Raw genomic sequence first — 24,235 nt, 5'->3', positions numbered from 1 at the left:
GCCTGGAGTTAGGAAGATCTGCGTACAAATCCAGCATCAAATACTTACTAGCTGTATGGCCCTGGGCAAGTCACTTAACCCTTATTTGCTTCAGTTCCTCATCTGTAAAATGGGGACACTTGGAGAAGGAAATGGCAAATCACTCCAGTATCTTTGCCAAGAAAATCCCATGGACTTCATCATGTAGTTGGACATGACTGAACAAAATGCACATGGTTTATAAATAAGTCAATATACAAATATTGGGGTACATGCTCCAAATATTTTTTACTGATAGGGGTCCATGACCAAAAAAATTTAGAGACCACTGTTAGGGTTTTCTTCTTCAATCACTCCTCTGCTCAAAAATCTCAGTGAACTTTACATTTATTCTGGCATTCAACCCTATCTTAACATAGCAATACTCTGCCTTGCTAGCCTTACCTTATACTCCTGCCCCCTATGAATCTATTCTCTAGTACAACTTGATTATCTGCTGCACCGCCTCCCCCCCCAATCTCTGCTCTTCCCCACTTTTGTTCACACTATTTTTTATGCTTGGAATGTTTTCCCTCCACACTTTCCCACCTATTGAATTCCTACCATTCCTTTATAGCCCAACACAAATACCATTACCTCCAGGAAGCCTCACCTGATAATACCTATTTGTAAATGCGTATCTGTAATTATCTTCCCCCTCTGAAGTTACATAGAAATTTGTGCCCCCTCAATACATTTGCTGTTTTAAATTATGGTTGTTTGTATCATATCATTTGTCACATTAACCTGGGATACATGATGTGAAAGCTCTTTGTACACTGGTCAACTGAGTCTATGCAAGTCACATGCATTATAATAATCATAGTTGACATTTAATAGCAATAATAACTCTCTACTGCTTTCATTAAATAAAAACTTATAGGTGATTTCATTTTATTTTTTACAACAATCCTTAAGAAGCTGCACAATACAGTAGGAAGTACACTGGACAGTCAGATAACAAACCTAGGTTATAATTCTGGTTCCTCTGCTAATTAAGCCTGTGACCTTAGATAAATCATTTCACCTCTCCTGGCTGCAAAGGATATCAAGTCCAACCCTGTTATTTTCTAGATAAGAAAACTAAGGTCCTTTATATCTCTTCTCTCTGTACTTTGTTTTGTCCATTTCCGAAATAAGCATATCTGCCTTGCTATCTAGAATTATAAAATCAGAGGATTTAAGTGCCTCCCTCCACCTAGAATTCTTTCTACTTGACCACACTAATGTCTACAATGACCCCAGTATATTTAATTAATAAATTAGTATTTGAGAACCATTATCCATGTCAATGTTAATTCATAGTGGAAAAAACAGAGAAGTCCAGAGACCTGGGATCTTTCTAGTCGGTCCTGCTTCTGTTATTAACTTGGGAAATGACTTTCCCACGGTAGCATGAAAAATGCACTGGATTTGGAGTCAGGGGAATGTGGTTTCAAATCCTTACTCTGTTACTGTGTTACCTTATACAAGTCACTTGATTTCACTAGGTCTGTTTCCTCTCTGTCTCTGTCTCTGTCTCTGTCTGTCTGTCTCTCTCTCTGTCTGTCTCTCTCTCTCTCTCTCTCTCTCTCTCTCTCTCTCTCTCTCTCTCTCTCTCTCTCTCTCTCTCTCTCAAATTGAGTTGGATGTTAACTGAAAAGTTCCCTAAGGTCCTTTCCAACTCTAAGATACTTTTGAGTACTACTCTGGGCCTCAGAATCCTACTTTAAGAGAAGGGTCTTCAATGAAAGAAAAGCCTTTTTCAGTTCTAACAAGTCTAATACAAAATTTTCTCCCCCTTAGCTAAAAAGCATTAGGACTAATGGTATAGGGGAGGAAGTCTGGGAGTCAGAAAGCCTGGGATTGAGGTCTGGCTCTGTAACTAATATATTTTAAGTCTTTCACGTTCCTATGCCACTGTTTTCTTCGCTGCAACATGAAATCAGATGAAATAATCTCTAAGGTCTCTTATATGCTACTTGTGATATGAAATAATTTTATCTTATAGGACTCACATGGGGCTCCTGCTGTGATCTGGAAGTGAATTTTTTATTTCCCAAGCCCATTTGGTCTGGTTCCCTGAGCTAATTCAGAGGAAGCCTCCTTTGACACTAAACAAGGGATCTCCAAGCACCTTAGCAACCCTGCCCATGTCACTGCATAGCAATGAAGGGAGGAGACTGTGAGGAACTCAGAGGCCTCATCTACATACCAGGCAAAACATGCCTCAGGCACATGCCTGAGAACCATGCAAGACACATGAGTCCTGATGCATTTTTATAAAAGGGCAGGCATGCAAAATTAACTATAAACCAAAACTGGCTGAGACACTTCAGAAAGAAAAGACTGAACCTGTTGTGTGTATGTACGTGTTTTCATTATTACCTTTTAAAAACACAAAGTCCAATAAACACTGTCAGTCACAAAACTTCTCTAAAGAACTCTATGTAAAATACAGTTTCAAGGAAAAGCCCTGCCAAATGGGTCTCCACCCCCACAGACTGCAAGGGTCCAACGAGGGCCTCTCATAATGAAAGTTGATGCCACTGTATTAAGGGTCTTGGCACAGCTGCAAACATAGAACATGTCTTCCTGGTAGTGGAATGTGTTGTCCCAAAGGGAAAGTAAAGAAGCATGATACAGGGTGTTCTCTCCATCTTGGTGCAAGGTTACAGGAAATTTGGAAAATCATTGCCATTGTCCATGCTACCATCACCCACTCACCAAAAAGTACTTTCTAAAAAATTTGATGGTTTATAAACTAAGCTGTTTCCTATCCAGAGGTAGACACATTTCCCTTTTTCTGGCAGGCACACTGTTTTCCAACGGTTTTTTCTCTTGCCATCCCCACCCTCTCCCACCAGTCACTTGTTCAGGGCTGGCTTCCCTAGGATCTCAAGGGGATTCTTAGTGTGAGTCAGAAGACCCTTGGCTGGCAAAGGGTTTTAAAGACAATGGAGGAAAAACTTATTTTCTTTGTTAACCCTTCAGGGCTGACTCAGACTTATGCCTTGTGTCACAGGCTAGAGTCCTGGCTCTTAGGAGCTAGAAGACCCCTAAGAAAATATCTGAGATCTGTGAATTTTACATTGAAAGGCACCTTAAGAAATGCCTTCTTAATCCAGTATCCTTGTTTTACAGATGAGGAAGCTGAGATCCAGAGAAGGGAAGGAACTTGTCCAAGGTCGCTTTGGTAGGTAAAGACAGAACCAGGAGCACAACTCATGTCTCCCAATTTCCAATCCAACAGTCTCTGCATTACAGATGTCTCCTCTTAGAAAGCCTCCAAGCCCTGCTCAGAGTACCAACATGTGGAACACCACTAACAAAACATGCGCAATACTTGCAGGCATCCATGGTGTCCGATTTAAAATACCAAGACATAGGGCTGGCAAGAGACGCAGCAATTTGAGCGGGAAGCAAGAGGTGGCATCAATTCGGATCCCAATTGCTGAGCCACAGAAATAAGAGGATTTGTGGTAGGAGTGTGTGCGTGGGGAGGTGGCAGGGAGTCAATAGACACACGGAGCGTTCACGGAACTGTTAAGTGTATTTTCACTTTAGAAAGAGCAGCTTGAGTTAGCAGATTGAAGCTTTAAGATCAATCTGTGAACATCCCCTTGGTGGCTCTACTCCCATTCCACCCTGTTGCTGTTTTGCATTACAGTTAAATATTTCTTGATTCACAGAGAAACATAGAGCAACTTCCCTACTCCCTGCTGGGGGCGGTGGGAGGCCGGGACGGGGGAAAGGAGGCGTATTTCTATTTAAACTATAAATAAGCGCCAGCCGCCACACGGCCCACAGATGTCACGTCATGGGCACAACCGTCACTGCCTCTCGGGCTGATATTTCACTTCTGTTTTTTCTTCCTCTCAAACACGCATACACACAAAGCCAACACCGTACACACGCCACCATAAAAACGAAGAGTTAAACTCACGCAGATAAAAACTCAAATTGACAAGGGGAGGGCAAAGGGGTAGAGATTAAAACTCCATCGTCCTGGGACCGGTGTTTCGCTTAGTTGGAGAAAGGCTAAGCCAGAGGGCTCGGAGCCCCCTGGCCAATCTCTCTGTCTGTCTGTCTCTGTCTGTCTGTCTCTCTCTCTGTCTGTCTGTCTCTCTCTCTTTCTCTCTCTCTCTCTCTCTCTCTCTCTCTCTCTCTCTCTCTCTCTCTCTCTCTCTCTCTCTCTCTCTCTCTGTCTCTCTCTCCTTCTTCCACCCACCCCCAGGCACCCTTGACCCAAACCAGGAGACCCAGCTCCTGTGACTCACTTATCTTTGAACTTCCAGATTGCTCCGAAAACACCATTAGCTCCCCACCCACCTTGTCCATCCATCCCAGAGAGCCAAGTCTATCCTTCACCCTCCGCCTTAGTCTCCCCTACCAACATTCCCGAAGATCCCCAGTCCAGAGGGCACTCACGCTACCTGGGGCCAGCAGGGAGGGAGCGCGGGACACCGATGACAGCTGTAAGAAACCTCCCGGGAGGACTGCCAGCTCAGGGAAAGAGGGTGGGGCTAGGACACCCCGCCTTCCCAATTCCAGCCCTCCTCCAACTCCGCCTCCCCATTTTTTTTAAAAAGGGGGAGATGCAAGCTTAGATTTGGGAGGAAGCTTGCAAGTTTGTTAGATCTGTTCTTTCAGACCATCTTCTTCTGCTCCAATGGCAAGAGACCAGGCCCTAGGCTGGTTGTGTAACCATTCTTCAAGGACGCGCTGCTCCACTTTGCTTGGAGTGTTCACTCAGGCAGCCACACTACATATCTACAAAAACACATCCCTTTTCACGTTATTCACCACCAGTTCCTTCTTTCCCCTGTTCCTGATTTGGGGGAGGGGTTGGGAATAAAAGGGGGAAGGAGGCAGAGAAGGAGTTTCCAAGGGAGGAGGCAACTTCAAAAGGGGTAAATTCACTTTAGAGCTGCTTGTGTCTGAAAGTCAGGGATGCACTGCAGAGAGAAGTTCGTGGGAGATACTCTGTCTCAAGTTCACGTTGTATCTGCCCCAGTCTTGAAGCTGCTCTTTAAGTGATGCCTGTAAGTTGGTCCCTTCCTGTCTCCTGTTAATACTAGTCAATAGAGAAGGATGTCGGGATAGATACAGAATTAATTAACCCAGTCCATGGCGACTAGGAAGGTGGGGTAACTCTGCCCTTCCAAATAGTTCTACAGAAACTGGGGAACTGTTGCCTGTGAGGGGCTTCTCCTGTTTTCATTGACCTGACATCAGACTGGAAAAGGGACATCGAAGCCAAGAGTGGCAGAATTTTTTTTTAAATGCATGGAGCCCACCTGAAACTACTGACATCTGACCCCCCCCTTTGCATATCCTAACCTCATTATCTGTGCTTCTGAGATCAAGGTGAAGGCCCCTAAAAACAAGGCTTTGTTTGAGGCCACGTGATTTCTGGCTCTCACCTTGACTGGGAAGTCAGCTGGGGAAGCCCGCATTACAAGGACTAGCTAGCAGTAGGAGGCCAGTTTCTCCCTTCTGGTCTTACTACAAGTATTCCTCGAATCCATTCAAACTTTCATTAAGTCTTAAATTCAAACATAAAAATATGGACGTACATATTCTGATTAGAAGCCTGCAGCTTTGCCAGCAGTTGGTCAATAAGACTTCACTAAGTGTTTACTGTATGTCAGGCATTGTGCTAAGTGCTTAAAAAAAACCAAAAACCAAAAAAACCCACCCAAAAAACAAAGAAAAGCTAAAACACAGTCCCCAGCCCTGCTTAGATTTTAATAAAGAAAACATTTGTTTAAAAAAACTGTTCTGTAATGGGCTGGACTAGTGGGCTGCTGAGGTCCCTTAAAACTTTCAGATTTTGAGAAAGATGAGGTAAGATATACTTACTAGCTGCCCTCAGAGAGAGAGAGAGAGAGAGAGAGAGAGAGAGAGAGAGAGAGAGAGAGAGAGAGAGAGAGAGAGAGAGAATGTGTGTGTCTGTGTGTGTGTGTGCTATCACAACAGCTTCTGGCTGGAGCTGCATCCCTAATAATTTCTTTCCCTGGTTGCTGCCAAAAGCCATTTCTCCTTAGCACGGGCTGGAAGAGAACTCGGAGAAAGCTCTCTTTCCAATGTTCCTGGGATGGAAAGCAGGAAACCCCCTCTCCCTGAACCTCTGTTTCAAATGGTGCCTAGAAAATAAACCAATAAGAAGGCTGCTAAATTAAACAGGAAATTCTGACTCACTTGGTGGTTACCAGTACAACAGAAGTAATGTCTTTCAAAGAATGAGAAGTTCGTACTTCCCACTCTTCTAAAGACAACTTGCAAATGAATAAGTTAATTGAGCAAAGCCAAGAAAAATTAAGTACATGAAACCATGAAAAAAAAAACAAACCAAAAACACCTGAATAGATTACGTTAATTTCTAAAACTATGTGCTCAATTTAATTATTTAATGTCTTAGTTCTCCTCACTAGTAATTGTGGATTTATTTTTATATTTCCCACATCCAACTTTGCGCAGAATGAAAGTTTATCTTTATATAACATTTTGTGGTCTGCAAAGAGGTTTTCCTCATAAGGATACTAGGAAGTAGGTAGTGCTAATATCATAATACCTACATTATAGCTGAGGAAATTCAGACTGAGAGAGTAAAAGTGACTTGTCAAAAGTCACATCGAGTAGTGACTGAAGCTAGTACACTATACTAATTTCCCAGTAGTTGCATGGGGCCTTAGATAGCTATCCTAACTCCCTACCTGACACAAATTAACCTTTAAATCTCTGACTATGGTTATTCAACCTTTGTTTGAACAGCTCCAATGATAGGTAACTTACTACTTATTGACAGCCCATTCTAGTTTTCAAGAGCTATTGTGAAGCTTTTTATTTATTTATTTTCAAATACAAATTCAACATTTTCTTTCTTTAATTTTACCTTTTTGCTAATATTTTTGCCTTTGGGAACCGTACAGAATGTCTCATGTTTCATTAAAGAATATAGACAACTATCATACCAACAACCTCACTGTCCAGAATAAATATTCTAACTCATACAAGGTTTCCAGTTGCTTCATCCTGCTGGCTGCCTTCTTGTGATGCACTACAGTTTGTCTAGGTCACAGAGGTGGCCTTCTAGGTCATTGGGTATAGCCTTTTGACTAAGTCCAAGTTTTATAGAATAAATCTGTTTATTAAGGGGATTTGTTCTGTGAAGTTTGGATTCAATCAAATGGGCCACACTTGAGGAGCTAGAGAGCCACATGTGACCTCGAGGCCGCAGGTTCCCCACCCCTGGCTAGGGCAACCAGAACAGTATGATCAAAACATAGCAGAGTGATTCTTATTCTGAATAGTCTTTTCAAGTTGCCTATACTGATTAGTTTTATATGACAATTACATCACACTGCTGACTTACATTGAGCTTGAAGCTGAATAAATTATCTTTAAGGTTACCTTTATTTCAAATATCCTAATGTATCTTTACTGTAAAAATACTTACATGTTTTTCGTATGTACTGCTGTTCAACCACCTCTCCCTAATGCTATATACTCAGCAACTGTTGACAAATAAATTCCATCTGCATAGTGAACTGCATATCATGTCCTTCTAAGAAAATCTCCTCCACCAGAAGTGTCAAACTTGCGGCTCAAAATGCTCTGCACTGTAACTGGAACCAGATTAAAATGGAATTGGGGGGAGAGGCAGCCAAGATGGCAGAGTAAGCAGTAAATAACTGTCACTTTTCTATATTCACCTCTAACCAACCATAAAATAGCACCCCAAAACAAATCCTGGAACAACAGAATCAGCAAAAAGGTGGGGTGAAACAATCTTTTAGCACAAGAAACTTGAAAGATTGGCAAGAAAGGTCTGTCTCACTCAGGTAAAAGGGGAACACAATCCAGGACAGGAAGCATCCCAGCAAGCCAGCAGCAAGACCCACCTCAGCAAACCAGTGTGATGGGGCATGTGAATGCCAACACCAGGACCCCCCACATGCCTCAGCATAGCTAGAGGCACAGGCAGACACCAGCTTCAAAAACAGCCAGTGCTTCTGCATGGCCCTGGGAAAACAGGCAACCTCCAGGGGCCAGACTGACACTTGCTTCAGTGTAGATCCAGGGAAATGTAGAAAAACCCCACTAGCCTCAGCACATGTGAGACACCTGCCTCAGCACCAGGTAAGCTGCCAGACTGCCATGACCTCCAGCAGTGCCAGCCCCTCCCCACCCCCTCAGCACAGCACCAGACATAACAGACCCCCTGGGGCCTCAGGGTAACATCAGTGCGGCACCAGGCAAATAGCCAGGCTCTGTAGCCACTGGCACAGAAGCCTAAGACAGTGCCCTGGAAACAGAGCTCAAATTTAAAAGAAAGGAAACAGGCCAAAAAAGATGAGCAAACAACAACAAAATCTGACCATAGAAAGTTATTATGGTGACAGGGAAGACCAAAATACAAACTCAGAAAAGGACAATAATGTCAAAACACCTATGGGCAAAACCCTCTCAAGAAATGGAAAGTGGTCTTAAGCCCAGAAAGAACTCATGGAAGAGTTCAAAAAAGGAGCTTAAAAATCATATAAGAGAGGTAGGTAGAAGAAAAATTGGGGAAAGAAATGAGAGTGATATAGGAGAACTAACAAAAAAAAAAAAGAAGAGTCAACAGCTTGGAAAAAGAAAACAACTGCTTAAAAGCAGAATTGGCTAAATGGAAAAGGAGATACAAAAATTAACTGAAGGAAACAACTCCTTAAAAAGTACAATTGACCAAATGGAAAAGGAAGTACAAAAGCTAACTGAGGAAAACAACTCCTTACAAGTTAGAATTGAGCAAGTGGAAGCTAATGACTCTATGAGACATCAAGAATCAATCAAACAAATTCAAAAGAATGAAAAGAAAGAATAAAATGTAAAATAGCTCACTGACCTGAAAAACAGATCCAGGAGAGACAATGTCAGAATTGCTGGACCACCTGAAAGCCATAATCAAAAGGAGGACCTAGAAAACATCTTTCAAGAAATTATCAAGGAAAACTGCCCTGATATCCTGGGACCAGGGGCAAAATAGGCATTGAAAGAATCCACTAATCACGTCAGGAAAGAGATCATAAAATAAAAACTCCAAGGAACATTACAGACGAATTACAGAACCATTAGGTCAAGGAAAAAATACTACAAGTGACCAGAAAGAAACAACTCAAATATCAGGGAGCCACAATCAGGATTACACGGGACTTAGCAGCTGCAACATTAAAGGATCAGAGGTCATGTAACATAATATTCCAGAAGGCAAAGGAGCTAGGACTATAACCAAGAATCACTTACCTGGTGAAATTAAGCACAATACTTCAAGGGAAAAAGTGGTCATTTAATGAAATAGAAGGATTTCAAGTTTTCATAAGGAGAAGATCAGAATTGAACAAAAAATTTAATCTTCAATATCAAGACCCAAAAAAAGCCTAAAAAGATAAAAAGGGGAAAAAAAACACAAGTGATTGTAATCCTCAAAAATTGTAACACTGGTAATACAGATGGAAGGAATATACATAGACAGAGTGTACAGGTATAAGGTGAATTTGAGGGAATGACATGAAAGATAATTAAGGGATGAGAAAAAAGAGTACAATGGGTACAGAAGGAATAGAATGTTAGAATGAGGTAAAATATTTCACATGAAGAGGCGCAAAAAGATATTAAAGTGGAGGGAAAGACAGGAGGGTGGGTGATGGGCATCATTTGAAGCTTACTCTCATCAATATTGGCTCAAAGATGGAATAATATACACAATAAGTTGAACATAGAAATCTAGCTTACCTGAAAGGAAAGTAGGAGGGGAGAGATTAAATAAAAGGGCGGGGAGTGGGGGGTGGGTGGGGGGAGACTGACACAAGAGAGGGCAGGCTAGGGGAGGCAGTAGACAGAAGCAAAACACTGTCAAGGAGGGAAAGGGTGAAAGGAGAGGGAGGACAAACAGGAAGAAAAATAGGATGGAGGGAAATACACAGTTAGTAATTATAACTGTGAATGTGAATGGGATAAACTCTCCCATAAAATGGAAATGGATAGCAGAGCGGATCAAAAACCAGAATCCTGCAATGTATTATTTACAAGAAACACACTTGAAGCAGAGAGACACACATAGAGTAAAGGTAAGGGACTGGAGCAGAATTAATTATGCTTCAGTGGAAGTAAAAAGAGCAGGCGTAGTAATCCTGATCTCAGACAAAGCAAAAGCAAAAGGAGACCTAATTAAAAGAGATAGGAAGGAAATTACATCTTGCTTAAAGGTACCACAGACAATGAAGTAATATCAATACTAAACATATAATGCACCAAGTTACAGCATCCAAATTCTTAAAGGAGAAGTTACATGAATTATAGGTTCATGACCAAACAGATAGAGAGCATTAAAAATGTAAAATAGATAATTTTGATTATATCAAAAAGCTTCTGCACAAACAAAACCAATGCAACCAAGATTAAAAAGAAAGCAGAAAGCTGGTAAACAATCTTTACAGCAAGTGTCTCTGATAAAGGCCTCATGAGTCAAATTTATAAGAATATAAGCCATTCCCCACTTGATAAATGGTCAAAGGATATGAACAGGTAGTTTTCTGATGAAGAAATTAAAGCTATCTATGGGCATATCAACAAGTGCTCTAAACTACTTTTGATTAGAGAAATGCAAATTAAAACAAGTCTGAGGTACCACCTCATACTTATCAGATTGGCTAATACGACAAAAAGGGAAAATAATAGATGTCGGAAAGGCTGTGGGAAAATTGGGACACTAATGCACTGTTGGTGGAGTTGTTAACTGATCCAAGCATTCTGGAGAGCAATTTTGGAACTATGCCCAAACTGTGCATACTCTTTGATTCAGCAATACCACTGCTAGGTCTGTTTTCCAAGGTGACCATAAAAAAGGGAAAAGGATGTACATGTGCAAAAATATTTATAGCATCCCTTTCTGTGGTGGCAAAATATTGGAAATTGAGGGCATACCCATCAGTTGAGGAATGGCTGAACAAGCTGTGGTATATAAATGTAATGGAATACTAATGTGCAATAAGAAATGATGAACAGGCACTTATTATGACCTCTAATCTGTACTTCCTTCCAGCACTTTCCCAAATCATCACCTCTGCTCTGACTACAATGGGTAGCCCTTAGTGCATTAAGAAGTTAATTCTGGAAGCTCTTTAGTATTTCAGTTCAACTCTATACTATCCTCTACTCTTAAACCCTTTATTCCCTTGTCCTACTGTTGTTGAGACCTTACCAAATAACACCCCCTGTCCTCTATCATGGATTACTCCCAACATTTGATTCCACCACTCTTATACCCAAGCTCTTGAAAAACGCTGAAGGAAGAAGCCATACAATCATGTTGACTGAGTCCAATATTAATTTATCCAATCCTAACTACATCTTCATAGCAGAAAGGCAATCTGTCTGGTTCTCCCTAATTGATTTTCCATCCCCATTACTATTCCAAACCTTTTCTCCTTACAAGCCTCCCATAGTAACTCTTTCCTCTACCCTCTCAAGTCGAGGATGTCCTGAGAAAATCAAAACCATTCACCTGGAGCTCTCTCTTTTCCCCACTCTTCTGACAGCTTTGATTATTTCTTCCTTTAGTCTCTGGTGAAGAGGTGGCCCCACTCCTTGCCAAGGCCAACCCTTCCTCATATAGCATTGATCTCATCATCTCCCGTCTTCTCCATCAGATTGCATCTCACTATCGTTCCCCCTCCCAACTCCAATCTTCAGTATCACCCTAACTTCTGCCTCCTCCTTCAAAACACCTTTTAAAAAGTTATTTGTTCAGTTCCTTTACTTCCTCTATTCTAACTCTTTTCTAAACCCCTTGCAATCTGGCTTCTAATGCCATTGATCAACCGAAACTGTTCTCTCTAAAGTTATCAGTGAACTCTTGATTCCCAAATCTAATGAAACACTTAACACTACTGACCCCCCTTTCCTCCTGGATACTCTGTTCTTTCATGGCAGTGCTCTTAGTTTTTCTCTTATTTGTCCAGTTATTCCTTCTGAGGCTCCTTTGATGAATCTTCATCCATATCATGCTCATTTACAGTAGGTGTACCACAAGGTTCTATCCTGGAAGTTCTTTTCTCTCTTCTCTCTCTCATTTAATGATCTGGTCAACTCTCATGGATTTACTTATCCTCTCAGATGATTTAAATATCCAGCCTTAGTCATTCTCTTGAGATCTAGTAATTTCTCACAAACTGCTTATTAGACAAGTCCAAGTGGGTATGCCATGGGTATCTTGATATGTCCAAAACAAAACTCATTACCTTTTTTGTACCAAATAGCCCCTCTTCTGAACTTACATATTATTATTGAAGGCAATGCTACCTTTCCAGTTACCCAGGTTCACAACTTTGGTGTCAGACTCAATTCCATTCTCTCTCCCCCATTCCATATAATCAATAAACTGCCAAATTTTGTTATTTCTACCTCTATAACATCTCCTGCATGTGATCCCTTCTCTGTCCTCTATCAGGCATTTAAAGTCCTTCACAAACTGACCCCATTCTACCTTTCCAGATTTCTTAAAAATCACTGCTCTCCTTGTACTGTATGGTCTAGTCATGCCGGCCTACTTTTGTTTGTCATACACAATGCTCTCTCTTGTCACTGTGCCTCTGTACTACCCTCATGCCCAGAATGCTTTCCTTCTTCATCTTCATTTCTTGGAATTCCTGATTTCTTTCAAAATTCAGCTCAAATACCCATTGACCTAGCAGTACCACTACTAGGTCTGCATCCAAAAAGAGATGAAAAAACAGGGAAAGGACTTATATGTACAAAAATATTCATAGCAGCTCTTTTCTGGTGGCAAAGAATTGGAAATTGAGGGGATGTCCATCAATTGGAGAATGGCTGAACAAACTGTGGTATCTGACTGTGATGGAATATTATTGCACTATAAGAAATGATGAGCAGGATGCTCTCAGAAAAACATGAGTTGATGCAAAGTGAAACGTACTGTGTACAAAGTAAGAGCGATATTGTAAGATGATCAACTGCCCCAGTGTAATGTCTTCTTGAAGGAGTCATCTCTGTGAGTACCAGAAGACTGAGGGAGCAATAGAGGAAAAATTAAAGATGAAAAAAAGTACACTATCAATAGAATGGGGATCCTAGCAGGTGCAATGAAAGTGGTAGGCTGAACTGTATTAGTTCACAGAAACTAACGTAGGACTAAGGTGGACAGAGATGAAATAACAAACTGTGGTGACTTTTGCTTAGATATTCAGAGATTCTATATTATTGTCATGGTAAGAGTAAAGAGTTGTGGGAGTTTACCAGCCATGGGGAATGTAGCACCTTTTGATTGGGGCTCATACCCTCAAGACTGACTAAGATTTTATAGGAAAGATTTGTCTTATCCTAAAGTAGTCTGGGTTTGTCTGTGGAGCAATATAACACAAAGCATACTAGATTGCTGGTGAAGATACTGGTGTGATATGTCATAAAGGAAACCAATTTTCCCAAATATACTCCAGTAAAGATCTAAAAAGAGCACCATATCAAATAATTAAGCTAGAAGCCTGGTTACACTAGGAAGGGGTCAAACCAAATAAACAAGGAAAAAAAATCCAGAAAGCCTGACTGCACCCTGATCAAAGACTTCCTAAGGATACCCTGAAATGTATTTAAGTGTGGGGGAGGGGAGTGTCAGAAACTTAAAATGCTCTAATCCAGGGATACAGGAGCTTTAGGTTGCAGAACTCTAAATCCAAGTAATTAAAGAAAGCTTAAAATATGCCAGTGTTCTAAGTGTAGGCATATCAAGGAAGGTGGAAATCACTAGTGGGAGACCAGAATATTTACTGAGGAGCAAACAAGGTCTGAGCACCTTATTTAAGGGCGTGTGTGAGGTAGAACATGACTCTGGCACAAAATGTCATATAAATAGAAGACACTGAATTTTATATATAAATTATTAATGACTACAAGCAGAGCTTTACAGGAAAAAATGGCTGGGCCATAAGGTTTATAATTGTACCTGGATGAAGTAAGAGATAAACAATAAAATTATGAATGATATATGGGCTCTAGTAGAAAGAACTAGAAAAAAAATAATGTAGAAGAGAAGATAGAAACCTTATCTGCAGAGCAGAATGTTTGTAAGATTTTACAATGAAGCCAACAGACTCAAATGACTCTGAGACGAAACAAAATATTAGAACAAAATTTAAAAATTGAAAAAATAGAACATTTAAGATGTCTATTGCAAAAACAAATAGGTCGAGAGATAATTTAAGGATCATCAGATTCTTTAAAAATCATTACCAAACAAAATATCTGGATACTATATTTTTAGAAACCACAAATGGAAACCCCCAGATTTATTACTTGTAGAAAGCAAAGTGAAAATAGAATCTATAAGTTTCTTCCTGAAACATTAAAATGAAAATTCCCAGAAATGTCGTAGCTCAAATGGAGATTTACAGATTAAATAAAAATAAGACTTCTGGGCTGCCTGAATGGTGGTAGATAGCCTAGTACCAATACATCTACTGCAGCAAAAGCCTAAAAATTGTACCAAACTGAGCAATGACAAAGAATTCCAAGGAGAAACTACAATAACTTTACCCATGAATTATACAAAAAATTAGCCTACAGTCCACTAGTAATAGGCAAGGGGACTGAAAGAAAAACCAATGCCAGTGCAAGGCAAACAACATTGTAGCCTCCCGCTAACCCCACAAGGGCCAAAGACACTCACAGCCTACAAACCCCAATTCAAGAGCTAAAGCTGGAGAGATGAAGATATAAGATGGAGATAAGAACATAAGAAGATACAGACCACCATAAAAAAGTATAATAGCTCTAGAGATACCTAAAAATCTAACCTACAAGGAGAGAGTAACATTATAACATCTATAAACAGAGGACCCCCCCCCAAAAAAAAGATTTTCCATAGGAACTACATGGATACCTAGAAGAAATGGAGCAAGAGGTAAGAAAAAAAAATTAAATAAAAGTTTTGGAGGAAAAGAATTAGAAGAGCCATAGCTTAGAAGAAGAAATGGCAAACCTTACCCAAGTAACAGATTCCTGAAAATTAGAATACCACATAGAATCAATGACTCCATGAGACAGTAAGAAATATTAGAACGAAATCAACAGATTGAAAAAAAAAATAGAATATGTCATCTACAACAACAATAACCAACAACTGATCTGGAAAACAGAACAAAAAGAGATAATTTAAGAATCAGAGGGTACCTGAAAGTGATGATCAAATAAAAAAAATGTCTAGGACTATATTTCAAGAAGTAAATAAAAATTGCCCAGATCTATTAGAACCAAGGGAAAAGTGAACAAATAATGAATTCAACTCCTACTTGTTAAAAAAAAATTAAAATCATAAGAACAGATTCTTCCTTAATATAGGAAATAGTATTTATCTAACACCAAGAGATAGCATCATATGCAAAGAAAAATACCAACTGTCTTTCTAAGAAGAGTAAAGGATAAAGTAAGGATTCTTCTGTTACCACCATTATTTTAATGTTCCAGAAAGGCTAGCTATAGAAATATAAGGAATAAGCATATGCAAAGAGGAAACAAAGTTAAAACTTTTTGAAGATAGTATTGCATTTAGAGGCTCTTATAGATCATGGGTATGCTGCCTTGTAAGAGATTATTAAAATTTCAACGTGAGCATTTACACCTCAGAAATCAGCAAGTGCTACAAATAAGGACTAGGTTTATCGTTTCATTATCTAGACTTTAGAAAATGCTAATAATGCAGATTAAACTTAAAAGTGTGTGTTCATACTTCTGCCCTCCTGTTGTTTAACATTTACCAGCATATCCCTGCTACAGATCTAACCAAAATTTAATTGAAATAACAAATTTAGCAAAGTAATAAAATATAAAATGAACCCACACAAATCATCAGCCATTCTTTATATTACTAACAAAACCCAGCAGGAAGCAGAATGGATAAAATATTTGGAAATATGCCACATGATTAAAACTATTAAAGCACTGTTTTCAGAAATAAAAGACAGACCCCCCAAAATTAGGAAATTTATTAAAAGTTGTGCATATTTAGACCATGCCTAGATATAAAAGGTTAGACCATAAACCAATCGTAGGAGCAGCAGATAAACCTTTTTAAAATGATACATAGAGGAAGTTCTTGACTAAATCAGGGAAAGAGAGGATCACAGGAAATAAAATGGACAACTTAAATTACATAAAATTGAAAAGCTTTGCTCGAAGAAAAATCAATGCAGTTAAAATGAGAAGGGAAACAAATAACAGGAAGAACATTACTAAAAGATAAATGTTCAAATGATATGAACAGGCAGTTCTCAAAAGAGAAATAATCTAGTAACATCCAAAAGGGAAAAAAGTTTTAAATGACTAATAAGAGAAATGAAAATTAAAGTAACTCTGAGGTTCCACCTCATACTCATCAGACTGGTAAAGATAATAATAGAAGAAAATAATCGTTGTTGGATGGGCTGAGGGAAAATAGGCATGCTGATATAATAGTGACTGGTGGAGCTAAGAGGGAGTCCAGCCATTCTAGAAAGCCATTTTGAACTATAAGCAGAATAACTAAACTGTCTGCTATTTATGACTTCGTGACACCTCTAGTGCATGCGTGTGTGCGTGTGTGTGTGTGTATGTGTGTGTGTGCCTATGTACCTCAGAGATCAAAGAGGAAAATGACCCATATATAAAAAACATACATATATACACATACATACATACATACATACATACATACATACATACATATACATCAACACTTTTTGTTGTAGCAAAGAACTAGAAAAAAGGGGGCACACATCAATTGGTGAATAGTTGAATAAATTATATTATATGAATATAATGAAATATTGCTGTTCTCATAAGAAACAAGAGGGAGATTCAAAGAAACCTGGCCAAACTAGTATGAACTGATGTAAAGTGAAGTGAGCAGAACCAGAAGAACAGTTTATACCATGACTACAACATTATAAAGAAAAACAACTCTGATCAAGGATTTGATGCCTAACCAGGACTGATGAGGAAGCATGCTTTCCACTTCCTGGCACAGAGGTGGTAGGCTTTAAGTGAAGAATGAAACATAAATTTTTGAACATGGTCAATGTGTGGAATTGTTTTGATTGACTATATCGTTACATGAAGCTTTTAAAAGTTTTTGGGGGAGGCAACTAGGTGGCACAGTGGATACAGCACCGGCCCTGAAGTCAGGAGGACCTGAGTTCAAATCCGGCCTCAGTCCAAACACTTGACACTTACTAGCTGTGTGACCCTGGGCAGGTCACTTAACCCCAATTGCCTAAAAGTTTAAAAAAAAAAAGGGTTTTTTGTGGGGGGTAGAGGAGGAAGATGGACCTAGTGATAGCAAAGTCAAAAAAAAGCATCAATAAGGCATTGAAAAAACATTAATTGAAATGAAGATAATTTATTATACGCTAAAAAAAGGCTGTACATAAGAAATTCACCATTTCATATACAATCCCCTTTTTTCTTTTTTAAACTTAGTTTTATTGATGGTTTTTTTTTCATTACAAACATTGACACATTACTTCTACTTCATGAGAGGTCTCTTGTAATAAAGCAAAAGTTATGTAAAACTAATAATATATCTGACCTAAGATCAAAGTACATGCAACATTTCAAATTTGTAGTACCTTCCCATCTCTTATTTTTCTAGTTAATATAACTGTTTTCTTTCCCTCCCACCCCCAACTCTATGTGGGGTGTGGTGAAAAAAAAAACCCAACCTAACAAATCTTTTAATTAATATGTATAGTCAAGCAAAATGAATTCTTTCAATGGTTGTATATGAAAATACATATTTCTCAATTCTGCACCCTAAATCCATCACCTCTTTGTAATGGATTGTATGTGTCACTGTTGGTTCTCTGGAATTATAAATGGTCATTGTATTGATCATGGTTTTTACAGATCTCAAAATCATTTGTTTTTACAGTGTCATTGTTATTTGTGTAAATTGCTCTCTTGGTTCTGATGTCATTCATTATCAGTTTCAGTTCTCAAGATTATTCATCTTTATAATACTGATATTATAGTATAAATCATTCTGTTTCTACTTACTTTACTGTGCATCAGATCATATAAGACTTTCCATGTCTTTTTGGAACAATCTAGTTCCTCTTTTTCTGTTTTTTGTATGTGGAGATGTTCATATTGTTGGTGTTTATCAGGTTCTGAATAACAATTTTTAAAAAAAAGTATATTGGGCTATGAAGCAAGATTGGAATTTCTAGTCCGGGCTCTTCCACTAAAAGTATTACTTTTGATAATTCCCTTTACCTCTCTTGGCTTCTGTTTCCTAATCTGAGAAATGTGGAGGCTTGACTAGATGAACTCCTCTTTTGACTCAGTTGTCCCTACTTTCACCTCCAAGGCAGCTTAGTACTTTCAAGGCATCTTTCCCCCCCCCCCAACCATTTCTTTTCCCCCACATCTTGTAAAGCAATACCTTAAGTTCCAATTATCTTTCTTCTTTCCAATTAAAACTGTCAAGCCTGTTGTGCTCCGTTTCAAGCTAGTTGTAGCAGAAGAAATGATTTGGAAAACAAACAAACAAACAAACAAAACAATGTAATTCTTACACTTCAATTCTCCCAGGAGGATTTTCATTTTTAAAAAGGATATTTGCTTTAACCCAAAGGAATGATCTCTAATGACAAAATTAGATAGTTGTAGGCAATATATATAAATGTCCTGCCTTCAACTCACATCAAGGAGGTAACTGTCTATTCTGCCTATGTATATAAGGCTGCTATTGTTGGGAAGGATGTGAAGGGAGTAAGTGGACAAAAGACGTAATTGCATTGTGGCAACAGATACATCCAGACACAAACAATATCGTCCAAGCCCGTTGCTAGAAAATACAATACAATACAATACAATACAATACAATACAATACAATACAATACAATACAATACAATACAATACAATACAATACAATACAATACAGTACAATACAATACAGTAGCTGCTAGAGCAATACAAGGTAAAAGGTTCAATATACAATGTGAGTGTGGGCAGAGATTGAGGCACCACATTAGTGATGTTTAAGCAGGATTATCAGGGATCTAGATTTGTCAGAGACTCTTTTTTGTCACTTGGTCACACATTGAGAAATCTTTTAGGTATGGGCTTTGCTTTAGATACCAAGCCCTATTCTGTGCTCTCACTGTTTGTTTGCTTTTATTTTTCTTGTCCTTGGCAGGGTCGGGGGGGGGGTTAATGGCAGAGGAGAATGGTTTTGTAGAAAGGAAATTAAGGTCATCACAATCTGAAAGGTAATCTTTAGGTATAAATGTGTATGTTCATATTGATGCATCGTTTAGGTAAGTGATTACGATGTTCTCTTTCCTCTCAATTTCATAGTAGGTCAATAGCTGAATCTGTGGCACTACAGACTTACTCCTAAAAATGGCACTCCCAATGGCTTAACTGAGTTCTATGACCCTGCTAACCAATTTGCAATATTCCTCAACCATGAAAAATCAATTATCTTTCTGTCACTTAAAGTAAGTTAAGAACTAGATGCAAATTCTAGAAAAAAATGCCCAAATCCTAATACTCTGACTTTATCTGTACTAGAGGCTCATTGATAATTAGTGGTAGATCACTAGGGTAGATGTTCACTCTAAGTATGAAAGCCTGAAAAAATTAGTATTATCATTGCAATACGAGTTAAATATTTTTGTGAAATAAAAATATATGTGATACAGCAGAAAGCACATTAATTAGACTGGAGGTCAGGAAATACCATTTTCAGTCTTGCATGTGTGATACTGGTCTAGTTATTCAACCTCTTGAGCCTTGTTTCTCAACTGTAAAATGGGAAGCCTGCATTGTTTTGTCCATTCCAGCTCTAAAAATTATATGACTTTAATGGTTTAAATAAATTAGTCAACATAACATTCTTTGTTGTTTTAGTCCACATGCTCTAATGGTATCCTCCACAATGTTAAGAGAAAAAGAAGAAGGCTCATAAGTTGGATGGACTCCCTGTGAGGAATGTCCTACAAGATATGGACATGAAAAATAGCACAAGACAGGCAAGTATGAATGAATTGCAATCTGTACTGATGGAAAGATCACTCACACTGATGATATCATGGATCCACTGGGGGTACTTTCTGTTTATAAATACATACAACCAGATATATGTGTGGACAGACAGAAAGACAGACAGACAGGTAAATAGATAGAAGTCATCTGCTTAGAAATATTTGAACATAGGAACTGATGAAATGACCAAAAAAGGGACTATGTAGAGGAAAGAAGGTCCAATAGAGAGCTTTGGGGAGTACTTGCCAAAAAACCTAGAATATCTACGGCCAATAAGTAACCAGCATGTTTGCTAGTTAGTATGTGTTTTAATATATGGGCAAATTTAAGCACAGCCATTGAACAGGTATTAACATCTTGTGTGGCATATATAAAAGAAGCATGAGTCAACAAACATGTATAATTATGTGTTATGGCTCCTACTTACAAGAAATTTAGTTAGGGAGACAAAACTAACATATAAAGCATTACTGAACAATATAGGATAAATAGGAGTTCAGCCAAGGGAACAATTAATGAGAACTTCAGTTATTGGCAAGTGTTCACAGAGAAGCTGTGGCTTGAGTTGTATTCTAGACTGAAATTTATACAGCAGAGGAAAGGGCAAAATCACTGTATATATTTTAGTCAAAGGTTAATTCTAGGCACTATATATCTTGAGATAAATCTAGGTTCAATCTACAATGCAATATAGGAGAACCGGCTCTGGAGGCAGAAGACTTGGGTTCAAATCCCAGCCATGTCAGTGACATCCCCTCAGCCTCAGCTTCCTCATCTGTAAAATGAGTGGAGTTGGATTAGGGAGCCCTTGAGGTCCCTTTCAGTTCTAGATATAGGATCCTATGATCCTAATAATGTGATTAGCTTCTTATGCCAAGGTCATCGATGAATTGTTAAACTGCCTACCCAAAGTAACCAGAATAGGCTTAGTAACAAAAGACAGTCTGGTACAGGTAAAAAAGTCCCTGAGTTTAGAATCACCAGAAACCTGGCTCAAATTTCTATCTCCAATACTAGTTGTGTGACCATGGGTTTAATGTCTCCAAACCTTAGTTTGTCTACAAAATTGGGATAATACTTGTAGATTTACATCTCAGGTCTGTTGAGAGGGGAATTGAGACAGTATATGCAAAGTACTTTGTAATCCTGAAAGTGCTATTTTAAAAAGTCAGCTATGATTTTCAGACCATGATGGCTTGCATTCTATGCAGGTAGGAGTACATTGTATTTACTGTTTATGTTGCTGTATGTGAATTTATGCACGTAAGTGTGATAGAAATATCTTTAGTTATCCCATTTTGCTATCTCTTCGTGCAATGGAAGAATTTATTCAGGGTCTGGTAACAGGAAATGTACAGGTCTAGGTAGGGCACTGACTCAGATACTATATGATTTTTTTCCAGGAAAGAATGTGGTTGCATATCCTCTGAACTGTTACATTACCAAGAAAGTAATGCACACAAACTCTTGGTTATTAATTATCACCACACAGCTTAACCAGTAAGCTGATGAGCAATAAATAAAACTATAACTCTTGTCACTAAGGATTTAATCAATTTTGTTTCAAACAAACAATGCTAATCAAATGAATTCTTCCTGAAACTAAAATGAAACTTTGGCAATCTCAGCTTTTATATTCATGATGAAATACAAAAACCACTACACTTTAAACCAAAACTTACCTCAATGACAGAAACCAAATTAATCTAAATCTGTTCTTGACCAGTGAAGGGGAAATGTTAGGGAAGTCTTCATTACAATGTAGTGGGCCTTTCTTCTTTGAAAAGTATTTGTAAACTTTTTCTAACATTTTCCCTTTATTGCCTACAACAGACACGACTGTTCTGAATGTGATAATTTTAGAAGTTGCATGCGCATGATAAGCAGAGTGCCAAGAACTTAGGAGGAAAGTGCTCCACCCAACCCTGGCAAGTAAATAGGGCAACATTATTGGCACTGTAGCAGTGAAACTTATGCAGGGCATTTACAAAAACAAAAAGACATAAAAATGCTACTTGCTTGTGGGTAGGGCCCATCATTTTGGGTACAGTTACCCATACAGTGGCAGATAGCCAAATACCAAAGGCTGCCTGTATAAACCAATGCTTTTCCAGTGGTCTCATTTGAAAGCAAAACTTCCCAAGCAAAGATAACTGGATTTTTGTATTATAACCTACTTGACAAAATCTGCAAACGTTTCATGTGACCACAAACAGAAGGCAGGAGAAAAACCCCCAGAAATAACAGATTTACAGCCATGTCTCTCAATTATACTGGGCTTTCATAAATTTCAGAGCCTTAATTCTAAACATGGCATTTGATGCTGTAAGGTTTATCTTTAGAGAAAGAATAATAGGTAGCCCTAAGTGCATTAAGAAGTTAATTCTGGAAGCTTCATTCAGCTTGAGAAATAATCCAATTAAATAAGAGTACAGTATGTACTCTCTGTACTAATAATTACTGACAGCAAAAATGTTTCTAATAAGGAAATCAATTACCTGTTTGTGATACTTTCCTCTCACACTGAAACCATTTTTACATTCATACTGATTCTCAAGATTCTCAATCACATGCATCAGCAGTGACCTAGATTATCTAGTAAGATTACTTAATAGGTACAGCAATGTCATTGCTGATTAAGGTTAGAATATAAAAAATGTCACTAGAACCTTAGCACTGATGCCACAACTTCCAGCATACTGCTACTTTCATCCTGCCAACTCTCAGTTCACCCTCCTTGTTACCCCACTCTACTATTCAAATTCAATAAACAAAAGCCTTTCTACAAGAAAGTGTTAGTAGATGAATGAGCAAAAAAAATTAAAGTCATTTCCCTTAAGCTTAGATTCCAAAGAGGGATACCAATTAGTACGTGAAACTTGCGGAAGAGATGGCTATTTCACATTAATCTTCCACATCCCTTAAGCCATTCTCACACCTAAGCATGTCCTTTTCGATTCACTATCAGTTCACTTTGTCATACACAAGTCCGTTTCACTCTATCCCCATAATGATTTCTCTAATTATTTCTACATCACTTAGAACTAATCTCATCTGAGGTGCTCTGCACTGTTCTGCAGTGCTTTCTAATTTCTCCTAATTAATTGTGTTGGTCTTTGTGCATCTCATGCGGCTCACAATCCAACCGGAGACAAACTGGTAAAGTGAGAAAAGCACTGAATTTAGAAGGAGATTTGGGTTCAAGTTATAAGGTAATGCCTTATAACCTGTTAAGAACTGCATTTAAATTTTAAAAAGAAAAAAAAGCCAAGCAAAATGGGAAAGACGAGAAACAACTTTACCTTTACAGTCAATTTTAGAGCTGAAAGAAACTTTAAAGATCACCTAATCATTTCAGGGATGTAGAAACTGAGGCTCAGTGAAAGTATAAATGAATTTACCCACGTTTCTTCACACAGCTAGTTAGCAGCAGAGTTAAGATTATAACACAGGTCTCCTCAGTCGTGTTCCTACAATCCAAGTTCCTAACATATGATAGAATACTTGAATCCTCTTAAGATGAGGGTTCTTAACTTTTTTGTGTCATGGACCCTTACAGCAGTCTGGTGAAGGCTATGGATCCTTTCTCAGAATCGTAGTTTGTTGCCTACGTTCATAACTGAAGGAAATCTTAGAGGTTAGTGAAAATATAGATGTAACTTTTTTCCCATCCAGGTAATGGACTCCCTAAAATTTCTCCATAGGCCGGAGAACCCCAGCTTAAAAAAACCTGTTATAAAAGGTCTTTATTTATAAATGGTTGCACTGAGATCTGGATTCTCTTAATTTCTAGTCCAATGATAAATGCTAAAATGACTCATCTCTAATCATATATTTCATGTGACTTTACACGGTCACATTTCTGGTGGAAAGAACGGAGAAGTGGACCTAAGGTGCCATAAATCCTCCCTTCCTTCCTGAAAGCTGAAGTCATACAACTATTAAAGGCAGTACAAGTTGTAGGAAATACTTGTTTTCACTCACATAGATCTGTAGTACAGATAAGAGTTATAGTAAAATTTTCTTGGCAGGAAGAGGTAATTAAAATTCAAATGATGTTTCTAATTTTATATTACAAAGCACAAAAGCTAAAGCCTTAAAGGAAGGGTTCTTAACTTGGGTTCCATGAACTTGGTTTGTAAAAAAACCTA

General features: G+C 38.5%; 1 protein-coding gene across 1 annotated transcript in view; it reads right to left on the bottom strand.

Annotated features, from left to right (window-relative positions):
• The window catches only part of SYNE3 (spectrin repeat containing nuclear envelope family member 3), a 191,368-nt gene extending 186,828 nt beyond the window's left edge, over nt 1-4,540 (bottom strand). Inside the window, 1 exon segment of the mRNA XM_078150426.1 lies at nt 4,434-4,540. The gene's annotated coding sequence lies outside the window, so the exon portion shown is untranslated.
• Between the last annotated feature and the right edge of the window lie 19,695 nt (nt 4,541-24,235).

This window comes from Phascolarctos cinereus, unplaced genomic scaffold, assembly GCF_003287225.1.
Source record: "Phascolarctos cinereus isolate Bilbo 61053 unplaced genomic scaffold, phaCin_HiC Scaffold_2;HRSCAF=192, whole genome shotgun sequence".
Lineage (NCBI taxonomy): Eukaryota > Metazoa > Chordata > Mammalia > Diprotodontia > Phascolarctidae > Phascolarctos > Phascolarctos cinereus.
The sequence above is the reverse complement of the archived record's forward strand: the minus strand, read 5'-3'. Positions and strand labels throughout refer to the sequence as shown.